Raw genomic sequence first — 14821 nt, 5'->3', positions numbered from 1 at the left:
ACCCTTGCGGGGTCTTCTGTTGCGGCCGCACAGACCTGCAGGAGAACAGCCCCTCCCTCTGCACGTCCCCAGGTCTCTCCTGCCTGTCCTGGTTTCCTCAGACCCACGTTCTCGTAGTGGCGGGGCAGCGTGCCAGGGCTCTGCAGCCTCGAACGTTCATTCGTAGGCACAGGAGTCACAGGGGAGTGACGAGACCAGCACCCTTGCCTCCGCCCTCTGAGGCTGGGTCCCTGGATGGAAACCTCTGTGCTTCGCTCTGCACGGGACTGGGCAGTCGCTCCTCCGTTTCTGGGGAACCGCATGAATGAGGTCTTTGCTTGTGCAGATAGGGCAGCCAACGTGTCCAAGCTGGTGTCGCATGGCAGGCGCCGTGCCTGGAGGCCACCGTTCCTACCATTCCCGGGGGAGGAAGGGTGCGCCGAGAGGAGTAGATGGTCACCGGCTCAGGTCTCGGAAGGCAAAGCCCCACGGACCCCGTCGGCCGTCCAGACCTGCTGCTGCATCGCACCGTCACCTCCAGCAGCCTTTTGTCCCACTGCCTCCCGGCGACATCACTCCGCGCCTCCAGAGAACGGAGCTGCTCTGCCCGCCCTGGTAGACGCCGGCTACTCAGTAATCATGGCTTGGCTACCGTTGTGCCGGCAGGGCTTAAAGAGGGGGTGCCGGGCTCACGTCCTCCATCGTTAACCATCCCCTCTGGTCAGCCCCAAAATAAAGAAAGAGCCGAGCGGTCGGCACCCGACTTCTAAAACGAGCGCGTTTCGCAAAGATGTGCCCAAGCCAAAGCACTCCTTCTGCGGCCTCAGACAGGTTCCACATAAAACTCTGTTGACAGAATCACGTTGAAAAGAGTACAACCGTTCGATAGATGCAGACTTTCGTGGGCTGCTTTAACAGCAACGAGTGTTTGATTTCTCCATTCTCAGGACCAAAAACACCGTAATTCACAGGATACGCCATTTACTAAGTCAGGGTCGTGAGCACTTGGGGACACTGTTTCCGTTACCGACTCCTGAGCTCAGCATCCTGCAGCCTAACCAGCAGCAGCAAGTTGATGGCGACTGTGACCTCAGGGCTCAACCCGGCCGCCTCCAGGAAGTCCTCCAGTAATTCACAGAGAACCCAGAGGTGCCAGCAACAATCCTGACTCCTCCCTCCTGAGGGCTCTGAGAGCCACGTGCCGCAGGCTCTCTGTGCGGTCCCCAGCCTTCTGCAGGTACAGGTGGCACTGCCATGCCAGGGGGCTGTCCTAGGACGGGACCCTCCCCCTGAGGGCTGAGCTGGGGCGGATCCACCACCCTCCCCCACCCCTGCCTTGAAGATCCTTTTCCCCGGCTCCCCACAGGCCTGTGTCCTGAGGAGGAAAATCCATCCATCCCTGCCCCGTCACGTTCACACAGGAGGACACCGGAGACACGGAGCCTGCGGCCAGCCCTGTCCCCATGCAGCTGCACCGGACCGGCCACTCACGCCCACGGCCTCACGCGGAGTGGCCGCTGGACTTCCAAAGTCCGTCCCTAGCCACAAGAGCACAAGCAGACTCTGCCCGTGCCACGCACAGAGCACGAATGAGCAAACACGTGATGAGAAGGGCTGAAGGCCCCCAAGACGCTGGTGGGGCCGCGGGGGCCACAGACCCAGACGAGCTCGCGCTTTGCCTCCCTTTGCTGGTTTCTGACCCCAGGCCATGAAGGTGAGGTGGGCCAACCAGAGAACCAGGGCAGCCGCCATGTGCATTGAGGGTGTGGGGGAGGGCAGGGAGTCCCCAGACTCCGGCCCTGCACCCGCCTACCCGGAGGCTGAGCCCGGTGGAGACCCTGGAGGCCGGCATCTGTGCCCGCGGGAGAGCACACAGCGGGCGCCGGACTGCCCGGTCTGAGTTCTGCCCCCACGGAGGCCCTAGGCTGCGGCTGACTCGGGGCCGGCCGGAAGGAAGCCCCTCCTCGCGCCGCACACACACACACTCACACCCGCGAGCACTCACATAGCAGCTCGCACAGGTCCCTGGGGCTCACTCACTCCCACACTCTGCAGGCTCACACACGCTTGCACACTCACACACGCCTCCACACTTGCATACGCCTCTACTCACCTCCACACGTCCACGCTGTGTTCACACGCACACGCCTGCACTCACACTGCACAGCTACACAGTCGCGCACACACCAGGCTCACATGCGGACGCACATGCTTGTACACTCAGGTGTGTTCACACACGTGCCTCTGCACACACACGCGTCCACACCCTCACACACGTCCACGCTCACACTCACGTGTGCTCACACGTGCACACTCACACACTCATCATGGATCTACCGCTTTCTCTGGTGTGTGGAGTCCCGAGGGCTCTCGAGGGTCGGCCCAGAGAGGAGGACAGGCCCGTGGCAGCAGCCACGCACGTGCGGCGCGCAGCTAGAAGAGCTCTGTGGCGCGCGGGCGTCGCGTCTGCCCCACCGCGTACCTGGCCCCTTTGTCCTCTGGCATTTCGGTGGTGCGCCACGCTGGTCACACAGTGCCTCAGCTGGTAGTAAGTGCACTTCATTTCTCTCCAAATGTGCTTTTTATTCAGTTCACAGATGAATCCAATTAGCATATCATTGTGACTGATTAAATATGCCTCATGTAAATTTACATGTCAAAACACGCCGAACTTAAACAGACCGACCGGGCTGCCAGGCGTCCGCACGCAGCTTCGCAGGCCAGGCCGGCTCGGAACGGAAGCGCTCGCGTCGGAAACTGCGAGGATCACCAGGCAGACACGGAGGCCGGGAAGGAGCTGGTGTACCTCCTGCGTCGGGGGGTGGGGGGCACAGACGTTCGCCTCTTTGTCTCCGACGAAGCTCCTGACGGGAGTCTCCCCGTCCACGCCGGGGCTGTCCCATCCGATGAGCTCATCAGGGGACGGAAATCCGGCCTCTGGTCCGGGAAGGGTCCCTGGGCACTAAAGCCGAGACTGTTTCAAAGAGATCTTAGCAGGATTGAGTTGACACGGGAATGACTTCCACTGGAGGAAATTTCTTTGTTAAACACGTGCTAATGTTTATTATGCATAACATTTTCTTATCGTAAGTGATCTCGTTTGATGTCGTTCATTTGTTCCTTGGCTTCTGGCATTCTTTTCAGGACGGAGCAAAACCCCGAGGATGAAAATGAGATCGTGAGCGTTGATGGAAAGCCTTCCCTGAAGTCCTCTAAAAGCAACGACCCCGGGTTTTGTGGTTGATTTGGGGGGCAGTTTTCTAAATAACAAATTTGGTGACGTTTGGTTCAGAAATTCACGGCCAGAAATGCTTCCTGGGGGCAGCCTTGGGTCTTTGTCATCCCAGGGGTGGGCACTGTCCCTTCTCAGCCACACGTGGGGGCCTTCTGGGAGAGCCTGTCGCAGCAGCACAGTTGGCCAGCCACGCTGCCCTCTCGAGCCACCATGTCCCCGTGGGGCCATGTGTACCCAGGCTGCTGCCAGCAAGGACACAGGGTGTGGGCCGAGAGGGCCTGAGATGCACCTGTGTCCACCTGACTCACACCCCTGCCCCCTTGTGCCATCTGGCCCCACTCACGCCTGCCTCTGAGCACCCCCGGGGCGCCTCACCCATCACACACAGCTCTGTCTTTTTGCCATCGCCGACTTGAAAGCAGGTGACTCTTTCAACCATGAACAAGGCCAGTGGAAGTGATTTCCATAAACTGACTCAGAAAGGGGTTTGTAGCTGGGGAGGGGTGTGGTGGCTTGTGGGGCATCTCAGAGAGCACGAGGTACGAGACGGGGACGGGCTTCACACCAGTGACGGTTTGGAAAAGCTCGTGGCGGGGGCAGATGCCCCATGAGGAACTGACTGAAAGGTGCCCCGGGGCTCAGAGCGGCTGCCGCGGCTCCATCTGGGGCTCCGCTGGACGAGTTCGGGAGACGGGGAGGCCCTGCCTCTCCTCGCGGTGCGGCGTCGGTGCAGAAGCTTGGCTGTGGGATGTGTGCGGAGAGTGCGGGACGGGGCGGGCTCGGGGCCGCCGCACACGGGAGCTCTGTGCGGGACGAGCAGGAGGACGTGGCAGGAAACAAACTCTCTTAGTGTGTCTTGTCGTAAGTCGCTCAAGACACTCGGATTATGTGGTAAGAGAAAAGCGCTTAAACGTAACAGCGTGTTCCAGAAAGCTGAGTGTAAGCTTCCGGTCGCGTGAGTAGTGTTTCGGCTGAGGAAGATCTGGGGACACCCCAGAGCCGGCGTGGAAGCCGGTGCGCCTCCCTTCGGAATCCGGCTGCTGGGGACACGTGACGTGGAGGTGGCCACGAGGGACGACGTGGCGCTGCCCTCAGGCACCCCCTGGACCTTTCCTGGGCACGTGACAGGGTGGGCCTGGCTCCTACAAAGGAAGCCAGCATGGACCCGTACCCCGAGGGTCGGACTCGGTATGCCAAGAGGGACTGGGGTCACCTCTGCGGGGGTCGGGGACGTCGTGAGGGAGGAGGAACCCCCCCCGGACCTGCATTCGCGGGGGGGGGGCCGGTCCAGGGCAAACACACGTCTCTCCCACGATGCAGCATTCGTCCGGCAAATGCTTCAGATGCCTTCCGCGGCCTCCGAGCAGGCCCGGCCCTGGGCTGGCCCCACACCTCCTGGACGGTCGGGTGTGTCCGCGGGCGGCACGGGGCTCCACACCCTCTGCCCCGACCAGGCTCTGCGGCGGACACCACGGCCCCGCCCCGTCCCACCCATGGGTCCGTCGCTGCTTCCTTGTCTCCATGCGGACGGAGCCAGGGGTCCGCAGCCGCCCCTCCCCAACTTTGCCCTCACCGTGCTCCCCCAACCCCATCACTGTCCCTCCTGCCTGCGCCCAGGCTCCGAGCCCCACAGCCCAGCGCTCATTCTCCCTGGTTTCTCCACCCCGTCCGCCCTCTGGCTGCCCACGGAGGATGGGCACCGCCAGCCCAGCTTTCCAACACCCCCCAGTGCCGCACTCTGGCCTGCCTGCCTCGGCGGCAACGCCCTCCCACACCGCATGGCTTTGCTCCCTCCACCTGCTCATCACCGCCCCGAAGGCAGTCACGGCCCCAGACCCCGGGAGGTCTCCTTAACAGACGCTCTGCAAGACACGGCACACCCCACCTGAGCCCGGGCCATCCCAGTGACCAGACAAGGCTCCTGAAAGAAAGCTGAGAAGCTGAGGCCACGGGCCGGGGGCAGTGGTGGGACCACAGGCAATGGGCTCCGTCCTCCTTCTGCCCCGGACTCACGGGGACAAGCAGTGGGTGCTCCCGACCAAGCTCCCCCATGCAACCTGCACCCAATGGGCCGGTGTGGGCCCAGCACCCGCCAGTGGTCCGGGTCCTCATCCCTCCCAGGTCCCCTCCCCAACCGCAGGGCAAGAGGCCCAGCAGACCTGGAAGGACAGGAGTGGGGGCTTCCGCCTTAACGTGGGCTTGTGTGTGCCTGTCCGGGCCTAGTGCTCCAGGAGAGGGAGGAGACAGCACCTTCCGGAGGACCAGGGGGCAGGAAGGCACCAACCCATGGTGACTGGTACTGCCAGGACTGTCCCAGGATGAACGCCCACCATGCTTCTCTCTGTAAAGCATCTGAGAGAGAGCCGCCCACACAGACAGCACCGTCTACACAGAGAGACGCTGCATTTGAGGGCGCCAATGGCTCCATCTTTCTAGGAACAACCCTTGCTCTTTTTCAGGGTCCTGTCTTCTTCTCCACAACCTGGAATTCTTGATTTGAGCCACCAGCCTCTGGAAGTTCATCTGTGAGGGCCATTGGGACATTTGCTGCTGGTAGAGTTGGAAGAGAAAGGCCCGCGCTCCGATGACCAGCCAGACCACCGGCTCAATCACACTGTCCCCAGCCGGTGCCGGAAGGGAACTTCTGTCTACTCTCTGTACACGTCACATGAATGTGTCACAGACCCACCCGGTTATCTGGCGTCCCTGGGAACACGGGGTCACAGAGTGGAGACGGGGGCACAGAGCAGCTCACGCAGGAACTCACACGTGACACAGAGACTTCGCTTCACGCAGAGCAGGGGCTAGAGAAGAAAGCACGGGAAGGGAAGGGGAGCTGGGGCAGGATACAACATGGTGTGACGGATGACAGGGTCCACGCAACAGGCATAGGACAGGGTGCGACAGAGGACATGGTACCACCGGAGACATCCCCCTGGGGGAGAGATGCTCCTGAGGGGCCCACAGTGCAGAGACGAGCCTCCTGGCAGCCTGGGTGAAAAGGAACGCACGGCAGGTAGGCCATTCCTACCCTCTAGTGGCTGAGTCCATGGTTCCACAGGGCACCAGCCTCTATCCTGCTTCCAGCCCCAAGAGCCAGGATGGGGCCTTCCGGATGGAAGACCAGGAGAACCGCCCTCGTCAGCCGCAGGCATGTTTTCCCACAAGCATTTATTTCTCCATCACAGAACCAAGGATGGAAGGTCACGGTGGAGCCCCAGAACGGTCTACAGAGGGCCCGCCTGCAGGAATGACGACGCAAACCAGCCCTGGGGTCGCAGGCCTCCAGCGCCCACAGCTCTTGGGTGCAAGGTACGTGTCCGCTCAGCACAGCAGGGGCCTGGATGCTGCGGGCCGTGGGGCCAGTGAGGTCAGAGAGACAGGCAGGGCTGTGCCAGGCTGGAGGGAGCGCGGTGGCAGCCACACAGCCCGACAGCCGGGTCATGGGTGTACGGGAGTTCGTGTTTCCAAGGCGGGGAGATGTAAGTGGCACCATTCACCCAACGGAAGCTGGAAATTCTTTTACTCATTCAGTTTTTAGAATAAAGTCAAACATCCATGAGGGCCTTCAAAAAAAATTACACATTCTAGATTCAATTACAGATAAAAGAAATGCGACTTCTATTAAAAAATGATAAGTGGCATATTTAGAATGGAAACCACCCTGGAGCACGAGAATGTTCCTGTCCCTCTCGGCACTCTTTCAGAATAAGAAAATCCCATGGGCCTTTGGTTCTTGAACAGGTTCCTTAAAAGAGAGAAGAGGGGGCACGCGCAGCCGGGCTGGTAGGGTAACCCATCTGGGACGGAGCCCGCTCACTCTCTAACCCCAGGCAGGCCCCGATTTCCCCCACAGGGCTGCAACGTTCTGCGTTCAAAGCCCCTTCTGACATCAACTCGTGCTTCCATTTATCTTCTCCAAGGACCGCCGGGCAGAGCCATCCGTCTGTCCGCAAGCAGGCGGCGGTCGGGAGGGTCCGCTGCAGACGGACTCCACGGCAGAGGGCCGCGCTCCGGGACCGCGGGCTGTGGGTCTACCCCGCATGCGGCCGAGTCTCTGGCTCCGGGGTGCAGAGACGTCCCCAACGCAGGGCCGGCGTCCCGCTGGGGCTCACCGAGCACCTGCACACGGTGCTTCTGCCCCCGCAGGCACCTCTGAACAGCTCCCGACCCTTCAGTGAGCAGCAGGCCAGTGGTCGGTGGGCATCGTGGGACGTCCACAAAACGCGGTGACAACACCAAGAATGATTTTCCCTCACAAAGATGTCAAAGTTAGGATTACTCCTGGGAACAGTTCCCTTGAGCTGTCCCAGCCTCACATGACCGGCCCTCCTGGAGGTCCTGCCCCGTCCGGGCGTAGCTCCAGGACCCAGTAGACCCCTGGGGCAGCCCGGCAACCACAGGCCCACCGCCCTGAAATGGAGAGTTTTTGGGCCCCGAGGCTGGCGGGCAAGCAGCAGAGACGGAGCTGACTTCCAGCCCGTTCTCGATCTCCGCGCCCTCGAGCGTTACAGGGTGATTCTGGTCATCGTGCCAGACCAGAATCGCAAATTTGAGGGCGTCAGGCCACCTTCCCTCTGTCCTGGAGCTCCTCTCCCCACAGCCCACAGAGAAGCGGGTGGCTGCCGGTGCGGTGGCAGGGTCAGAAGTCTGGGCGGTGTTCCGGGGGCAGGAAGGGTCAGGATGAGCTTTTATCTCCACAGATGAAAATGCCACCACTTGCTCTTCAGTGAAGACCTCCATTCGGGGAGTCACGAAACCGGGGAAACGCAGTGCAAATGCACGTTTTTCTTCTCTCGACGTCACTGCTCCCATCAACCCCAAATACGGATGGTGTTCCGTGCCGTGGGCAGAGCCAGGCTGGGCGGCAAGTCTGACGACGTGTGAGACGTGGGTCTGTCTCCGGGGGTGTCTGTGCACGGCGGTGGGGATGGCAGACGTTAACCCCGCCCGGCGGGAGGGCCTGAGCTCTGCTGGGCCCCGCTCCAGAGCATGCAGAACTGGTCGGTAACGAGCTGGGACCCTACGAACCCCTGTCCTAGAACTGGAGTCTGCGAATGTTCTCTGGGAAAAGCCACAGCCGAGAGCTGAGGCAACCACAGAGCAGATGACGTGGCTGAGGGCCAGGAGGCTGGGGGGCCAAGGGCCGCAGCTGGCCACCCCTGAAAAGGGGTGAGGCAGGGCATGGCTCACGGGGCAGGGACAGGCCAGCACTGGGCAAGGGCTGGAGCCCCGAAGAGCCACGAGCATCAGCGCCGTAAGCTGTCCCCAGACGAGGGAGGATTGTCAGGGCTTAGGTGTGAGGGCAGGACGGGGCAGGCAGCCGGTGTGCAGGGGTGTGGGCAGGGGTGATGCCGGCAGGGCTTTGCTGGACAGAAGGCCTCTGCACAGCAAGTGGCCCTGGGGTCTGGCTCCCCTGCCTTCCCCTGCAATGCTGGGGTCCAAGAGAGCAGGAAGGCGGCGGTCCTGGTGGGGCGGGGGCACACGGGCTGCTCCGGTGCTGTCCATGTGGGCCCGCCCCTCGGCCCAGGTCCCCGCAGCCATCAGAAGCCCAGCACAGGGCGTCTCTGCTGCCCCTCTCTGGCCCAGAGAAGGGAAACCCCACCCCCGCAGGGAAGCGTCTGCTGGTGGCGACGGCTGGGCCCAGGAGGAAAAGGTCCAAAAGTCAAGAAACTCGGGATGTGGGGACTCTTGACGGTGAAGGCTCAGCTCCGGTCACTACCGCCAGACCGGGTCGAACCCAGCTGCATCCTAGACGGTCTCCTCCAGCATGCGTCGGCTGGGCGGGACGCGGGTTCCCTGGTGACGTCAGCGTGGCTGTGAGGTCGGGGGGGCGTCCCGACCCGCCGCTCCGGGCCCAGGAGGGGTCGTAGCAACGCACCTGCTTAGGACGGGCTCCTGTGCTTTCCTGCTTCTCTCCTGGGCTTCGGACGACAGCGCCGACCCAGCGCAAACCGCGTTACATGCAGCCGGCATCACCGTACAGACGCGTCCGCGCAGGAGGAGGCGCCGGCGCCGAGGTGGGCCTCCCTCCCACGCTGCCCTTCTGCCATGTGAACGCCGCGAGCCGCTGCTGACCGTCGGCTGCCCAGGCTTCCTTCCTTCTCCCTGCCCTCACGTAGACGTCCAGGGAGCCACGGTGGCCCACGCGTCCCCCACCCGTGGCGGGAAGAGCTGCGGTTGCATGTTCTGGCGCACCACCGGGGCGTCTGACCCGGTCAGCACGCTGCCGCCTTCTTTACACCGTATGCCGTGGACGTCCCACGCCACGAGACACCTCTGTCAGCGCCTGGCCAAAAGGACAACGCCCGTGGATGACGCTGTGTCACCACCTGCGGGCACAACGTCTCGGCCTCTATGCGTCCAGCCACACAAAGACAACAGCAACTAACAAACCCTTCAGCTTGAATCGCGTCTCCCACCGAATCTGTCCGAACTCGTTTGCTGCTGCCGCCACCTCGCCGTGTAATTGCTGGCCCCGTATCTGACCAAGAAGGAGCCCAGGGCTTGCCAAGACCCAACGACCGCCCAAAGTCTCGGAGCAGGAGAGCCTAACAGGGACAGGGACCCAGGCTCAGGACCCACGTCCCCATCCCTCATGGTCCTCCCTCCCAGCTGCCACGTCACAGGAGAGCGGCCGGGCCCCGGAACGGGCTCTCCCCGGCTCACACCTGACGGTCCCCTACAGCCAAACACCCACGCGGACGCACCAGGCTGAGGTAAGGAAGCCGCACCGCCCTCGGCTCCACCGGAGACCTCCACCGTGGAGGGGTCCCACGTCCCCCAGCTGAGCCCTTTCTGTCCCCATGGCTGACCTGCTGATGGCCCACAACCTCCGTGCCCGTCACAGCAGGTGGGCAAGGTGCCCTGCCGCACGTCACCATGTCTTCCTGGGGGGAGGTGTCCCAGGGCCCGTGTGGGTGCCAGCCTTGCTGCATCAACTCCCGGGTTCATTTTCAAGCAAGAGCCCTCAGAGGCGAGCGTCCCAGGCAGGAAGATGAGGTGTCTGATGAACGGGAACACGCCCCACGGGCACGGAGCCAGCCTCTGCGGGGGTGCTGGCCGGCACCATCGGTCGGGGACACATCTCGGGCAGAAGGACTTCTCGCCCAAGTGCCAAATAGACTCAGGCTGGTCCCAAATGTCAGGGCCTGTTCCCCCCCACCCCAGGCAGCTCTGGGCTCTCACACCTTCTGGACCCTCTGCACTTCCAGCAAGAGGTCCTCTCCCGAGTCTGAGTCCTGGCATCTGTAGGAGCTGCCGGGGGCCGGCTGGTGACAGTTTGCCAGCCCGAGCACCCTGCATGGCAGGCACGTGCTGATGGGCTCTGCAGCTGGAGGGGCCCGTGTGCCACACGCCCGCCGTGCAGGAAACACACCTACCACTGAGCCTCCTGAAGCAAACACAGGGGCAATCCATGGGCTGAGTGCACCTGTGTGCTGGTGGGGACGGCCAGCTGCACCAAGAGGCCCTCCTGTGGTGGGCCCCACCGGGAGTCGCTGAGGGACAGGCACTAGGGCTGCGCAGGGAGAGACTGGACCCGGAGGGGACCACGAGGAGGCCGTACACCCAGCTGCTGCGAAGCCTCGATGCGGGCACGCCGGGGACTCATGGGGAATCGGGCGCAGGCGTGCTGGGGCCAGGCGTGGACGGGCAGCCCACCCTGAACTAGAGCCACCTCTGCTCCGCTGTCCCCTGTTGCCATGGGGACTGCGGTTTGGGAGCTTCTGCCGCGCGGGAGACGGCCTGCTGGAGGCCCAGGCCTGCGCAGGGGCTGATGGAGCTGAGCCGGGACGCTTGTGCCTGGACGGCAGGTCCCACGAGCCGCTCCCTGCACGCAGGCAGGGGAACACCCAGACCCCTCCCCGTCTCCTCACCTGGGAGCTGTCTTGAACAACGTCCTTACAAGCCTCCTGTAGCCCCATGGCCACATTTTCCAAACAAGACACCTCCTGTGTAGGCACGAGCTAACAGTCTCACGCGAAGACGTGAGAAACCCACGCGGCCAGAAGAGAGACACCACCCGAGCTGTCACGCCGCCCTGTCTGCAACCTGAGCTTCCAGCCGGGGCATGCCTGAACAGACAGCGACCAGCCCCCAGCAGCCCCGAGCTGCACGTCACATTCCAGGGGCACCTTGACCCACACAAATCACCTCCCCAACCCCTGAAGCAGCTTCCAGGTGCTCGGGCCGCCCCCTTTCCTGTTTCCCTCGCCCTGCACCCTGTCTCCTGCCGGTGGAGCCTATTAAAGCTGTGGGCTGAGGGCGGACCCAGGCACCTGTGCCCCCTCACACCACTCAGACCCGCACGGCCGTCTTCGAGGCGGCGACCTCCCTTCCCCCAGCCGGTCCGGCTGGCTCCGTGGCCGACACACGGTGCGGTGTGTCCGGTCATGCCATGCTGGTCGCTTCTCCACTCACTCGAAGTAAAGGCCCACCGACACAGTCTCCCCCAGATGCTGATCTGGATGAGGATTTTCTTTGGGGAAACACAAAGAGCTGTGGGCAGTGAGGGGACACCGTGGGACATCGGCCGTCAAGAGAGGGCTGTGCTCGGAGAGCTGACCGGCCGCACACAGCTCACATGAGGCAGACTCGCAATCAACTGCTCGTGTGCGGGCAGTCGCGACCATCCGCGATGACACACCTCCGTCACGTCCCGGGAGCGGCTGCTGGGCTCCAACACCCACGGTGGGAAAACAGTGTCTGCAGCCGAGGGCCGTGCCGGGAGCCGTCAGCAGTCAGAGCCGCTGAAGCCGGTGCCACCCCCGTCTCACGGACACGGACCTGGAAGGTAAAGCTCTCCAAGTCCCCACATCCTGGTGGCGACCGAGCACGCCTGGGACAGGGCACCGTGCCTCAGGACCCCACTCCTGGCGACAGGCAGCTTCTCTGGCCCCGTGTCCAGCCCACCTGGAGGGGTCTGTGTCCCGTCGTAGAGATGGGAGAAAGCACTAATTCCACCACAGCGTTCCTCACGAGACGCCGGTGCGCACGTACAGCCCGCGTGCTGATGAAACTAGACGACTTCCACCTGCCCTGCAAAGGCCAAGGCCGGACTGGGCACCGTGGTCAGCAGCTCGGTCAGCAGCAGAGCGAGACGGACAGCTTGGGACCCGTGGCCTGCATGGCACAGCCGACCCTCCAGCCTCAGAAAGGCCCCACCAGATACGTCTTGCCCGCGGCAGGAGCAGACGGGAGGACCACCTGGCAGGCTGGTGGTCGAGGCCCTTCCAGTGGGTGCAGAAGGTGTGGGGCTCTGGGTCCCTCCGGCCCCTGACAGGAGCTGCCGAGCCCCTGGAAGCCTGAGGAACAGTGGCTCGCGGGACCCCTGGGTCCCGGGGAGCACAGAGTGACTGACGCTGTCATCGGCAGGAGGGAGGCTGCACGCCCCGCTCAGCGCGGACGGCAGGACGACGGGCAGAAGCGAAGGTCACCACCGCCACAGTGCGGAGAGGAGTGTTTGCCCAAACCTCACGGCACGAAGTTCCTGACGTCTCCAAAATGCAGAATGTCCCCCAAAGGCAGTGTGTGCCGGCCGGCAGCAGACTTGTTTACTTCAGTTGCTGGAACCGTGTCTTTGTACCCCCCGTGCATCCCGCCGCTGGGCTGCTGGGGCAGCTCCGGACGACACCTCCCAACCCACCCTGGCTTTCCGCCCGGCAGGAGTGAGGACAGCGGCCCTGACCGGACAGAGCTCCTCTTGTCCCCAGAGTGAGAAACGCGCGTTACCGCCAAGCGTGTCAGAGCTGATTCTGCCTCTGCTAACCACACTGACGCCTCGAAGGGGATTACCCGTGGTCTCTGGTCTGCACAGGACGGAGGTTTCTCAGGACGTTCAAAGGGTCCGAGGCCTCTTTCTACCCTTTGCTTTTGAAGTGTCATCTCAGTCCCGTCAGACAAGCTCAGCTCTCCCGTCGCAAGCCATCACGGGCGCGGGACACCGAGTGGTGGGACTGGAGGACAAGCCGCAGCGACCGTCCTGAGCTCCACTTCACGCTGAACCCACTGTCTCCGGCCTCCGACCTCCGACCGGCCACCCTGGCCCGCGCGGGACACCCGTATCCTCCGTTCTTGCTTCCATGCCTTTGTCTCCTGCCCGGGGCAGCTTCCCCGCGGGCCTTGTTCTGGTGTTCCACAGGCCTGGTGGATGCTGAGGCAGCCACCTCGCCCTCCCGTGCCATCCACTGCCCGCACGCTCCCTACTGACCTCTTGGGCAGGCCCTTGCCCATCCACTGGGGCCCTACAGGCTGGCCACGCCTGGTGACCCCTCCACCTGGCACTGTCCAAAGCCACTGGGGCAACAGCAGAACCAGCACCCGGGCCGCACACCGGACCCTCAGCAAGACTGGTGTGCGGGCGGCGGCCAGCTCGGCCGGAAATGACCACCGAGCCCGTGCCCGCCTTCCTGCCGTGGGTGGGTCAGTGAGCCCCCGCCCCGCCGGGAGCACCCAGCTCTGCCCCCTCACCGCACAGCCCACTGGCTGCTCTGGCCGGAGCTTCCCCATCTGGGTGGTGAGAGCTCCAAGAGCGACACCGGCCTGCGTCTGACGCTCTGACTCTACATTTCAGGAAGCATGCGGGACATCGTGACTCTGCAAATCTATTCATTTCTCACAGGTGCCTCGTTCCCCCACACACGAACACAAACTTCCTACCAAGTGGGCCCTTTCTAACATATCCAGGGCACCCTGCTTATTTTTCCCCGAAAAAGGACAACTTCTTTCCACACGAGGTCCACCGGGCTGTCTCACCCTGAGTCAGAAAGCAGTGTCCACAGGCAGGTTCTGGGCCACGTGTGGCCGTGACACACACACACACACACAGCCCCCTGGACGCTTGCTGGCTCCAGAGGCGTGTCCCCCAGCGGGTGGCCCCAGGTGGACGGACACGGTGGGAGTGTGCCACACGTGCCGCAGCGGGGTCTCCCCTCCCCCTGCCCAGACCGGGAGGCCTCCAGGGTTCAGATTCCTGTCGTAGGCGTGGCTGTGGGGACCCCAGGAAGGCAAGCGGATTCCCTCAGCCAGAGGAAGGCCAAGCCTGAGAGCTCCGTGCAGACACCGAAGACACAATCCCACACGAAAAGCCTGATTTGGGACTGATTTTGGATTCCAGCACCCAGCCCGTGCCCACCCTCTGTCCCCGGGACCCTCTGTCCCCGGGGACTCTGTGCCTCGGCCTTTCTGCTTGCCGGCCCTCCTGTGACCAACCTCCCCTCCCCTTCCAGCCCACCTAAGACCCACCCAAGGCCAGCCACTCTGTACGGCCTTATCTGGAGAGGGACCCGCAGGGTCATGTCTCTGAAAGACCGGCTAGGCTCCGCAGGCAGGCGGCTGTCCCCCGGTGCCAACGTCAGCCCACGGCCTGCGCAGTGCCGAGCCCGGCAGAGAACCTGAGGAAGCCGGAAGCACTGATGTTCACGCGAGAGCGGCAGCTCGGACGGCTGGACCGCGTGTGTGTCCCGGACGGGCTCGTCTCACAGAGCCCGGCTGGACTCAGTTATGCTTCCCGAAATGAACACGGCTGCCCGCTTGACGCAGACTCCAGGAGGCCGGGCAGCACGCCCTGTCGCGGGGGCTCTGGGGTCAAACGTCATGTGTACGGAG

The 14821-nt window shown here is 63.2% G+C and overlaps 1 protein-coding gene across 3 annotated transcripts in view; it reads right to left on the bottom strand.

Annotated features, from left to right (window-relative positions):
* The window catches only part of PTPRN2 (protein tyrosine phosphatase receptor type N2), a 684967-nt gene that overhangs the window by 342732 nt on the left and 327414 nt on the right, over positions 1-14821 (bottom strand). The gene's annotated exons all lie outside the window — the stretch shown is intronic.

The sequence above is a fragment of the Mustela nivalis genome (genome assembly GCF_964662115.1).
Source record: "Mustela nivalis genome assembly, chromosome: 12".
Taxonomy (NCBI): domain Eukaryota; kingdom Metazoa; phylum Chordata; class Mammalia; order Carnivora; family Mustelidae; genus Mustela; species Mustela nivalis.
This window is presented reverse-complemented; position numbering and strand designations above follow the sequence as displayed.